Genomic DNA, 2,631 nt, shown 5'->3' on the forward strand with positions numbered 1-2,631 from the left:
TAAAGTGAATCTATAAATGTATACATAAACGAACCCTCAAGACCTTGAACGATCTACAATTAAACCATCAAGATCTTGAACGAGATCGTTCAAAGGTTTTAGGACTTCACTTGAAAGCATAAAATCCCAAAACTTAAGTTAACATAAAATTTTAATGGATAATTTCAAAAACATATTATTAAGTTTTTAACTAAGATCTAATTGTCAATTGAGGTTTAAAAAGTTTATAGATTATTTATTACGACCCTTATAACCTTGTTCAAAGTCACTTACCAAAATAATAATAAAAATATACAATTAAACATCTACTAAAGTGAATCTATAAATGTATGCATAAACGAACCCTCAAGGCCTTGAACGATATACAATTAAACCATCAAGATCTTGAACGAGATCGTTCAAGGTTTTAGGACTTCACTTGAAAGCATAAAATCCCAAAACTTAAGTTAACATAAAATTTTAATGGATAATTTCAAAAACATGTTATTAAGTTTTTAAGTAAGATCTAATTGTCAATTGAGGTTTTAAAAGTTTATAGATTATTTATTTATTTATTTATAGACATCCAATTAGAAGTTTATGGATTTTTTTTAATAGAGTTGAACTTTAGAGGTGAAATTTTTTTCTCTTATTAATAACAAATAGTATTTTTACTTGAGGTTTTAATAGTTTTTAGAATTTTTATAAAGTTGCAATTTTTAAGGATTTTTTTAGAAGTAAAATGGGTGAAAACATGAAGATGGGTTACATTTTTGGGACAAATGTGGCCATGCAATTTCAAGTTTTTCCTCTTTTATCGAATTGAAGCCCTCAAAATTCATATAAGCACTATAAATTTTGATTTGGATTAAAAAGAAAAATTGTAGAGAATTATGTTGTTGTCTTAATGATATTTTTTGCAAAAATATTTAGTATTGTATAATATGTCAATTTTCCATTAAATGGAATGCTTGTCCTTGCAAATTTTTACAAATCTTAAGAGGTATGCATTTTCATATTAAAAATCTATTTTTTTTAATGCAAAATTATATATTTTGTTATTATTTTTCTAAGTTGGTGAAGTAATATTTTAATTGCATTTTGCAGACACATGTTCACCTAAGGTGTTTTTCAACTATTTAAATAAAGTGAAAAACCAAAAATACCCTTTTGAAGAGGACTTGTAAACGAAGGTAGTGGTATTTTTTTACATTTTTTAGTTGTGTATATTTTATGATATTGATTTTTTATTCAACTTCTTTAAAATTGTTAAAAAAAAAATCAAACATTTTGTTTAAAAAAAATTAGATGAAAAATATCATATGAATTTGAAAATGTCAAACTCATATGCCATCGGAAATTCAACATGATCAACTCAACCACCTAAGGACAATTGTTTCCCTAGCTTTGCTAAGGTACTAAATGGTGTTGCAAGGAAATCTACAAAATAGGAGCTAAGAGGAGCTAAAACTCAATTTTTTAAGCCCTCCATGCTTAAAACACTCGATCAAGTGTTTAAAATTCAAATTTTATATGGGTTCAAGAAATCCTCATCGGGTTAAACAAAAGCTCCATGGAACTATCATAATTATCTAAAAAAAGAAAATAGAAATGAAGCCTCTCAATACTTTAAGTGAATTATAAAATTTATTTATTCCATTAATATTTTTTTATAAATATTCAAATTATTCTAAACTCTAATTTTATAAATTTTATTTTATTTTATTAAGAAAATAATTATAATAATATATAGATAAATTTCTATAAAATATTTTAAATGATAAATTAGTTATTGTTTTGATTTTAAATATAACTTATTTTTACTTATTCATCATATAATTTTTTGATGTAGAAATTTTCAGTAAAAATAAATCAAATTATAATAAATAAATAAAACAACAAACTAAATTAAATTAAATTTTATAATTTTACTATTTTAAAAATAATTAGGAGTACAAATTTATATATGTACTTCGCCTTTGTGTAGATTGAGGACAAAATTGAGTGCAATCACATTTTATAGGTTGGGAGAGATTTATAACCACATATACCATTGCATCCATTACCAACTATATTAATTAAAACTTACAACTATTACAACTACGTTAATTATTACTGTATTCATTTTTTCCCTGAACAAGTGGATGTTACTATATTATATGTGTGTGTGTGTGTGTGATTTTAATAGATACGATTATGACCAAGGGAATAATGTTTATTAATTTTTTAGTGAATTTGATAAAATATACATTTCGAGCATAGTCAAATTCACATTTTTTTCTTTCTAGGTAAGACTAATTCTATTAAAAAAGTAAAAATATAATACACCATAGCTCCGCCTCAAACTCTGTTTCTGGTGTTCATTGAAACAGTTGAAACTGCCCCAGATTGGGGAAACCAGGTTGAGTTTACAAAAACAGTTACCATTTTACTTTGTACTGACATAACAGATAGCAAAATTCAACCATGTGACTCAGCAAGATGGTGCTTCTCAACTATACTGGACATAACAGCAAACTAACAGAACTACTAAACTGCTAATCATACGCAAAAATATCAAGCGATTGGACCAACCCGTGATCTGCCTTAAGCCGATTTGGTTCATGTGTGGCTGCAGATGCCAGAAGGCTTCAGTTGTTTGGCTCCTCCTCA

The sequence above is a fragment of the Pinus tabuliformis genome, chromosome 4_2, assembly GCF_031772625.1.
Source record: "Pinus tabuliformis cultivar Carrire ecotype Pingquan chromosome 4_2, CPIR1, whole genome shotgun sequence".
In the NCBI taxonomy this organism is placed as follows: Eukaryota; Viridiplantae; Streptophyta; class Pinopsida; order Pinales; family Pinaceae; genus Pinus; species Pinus tabuliformis.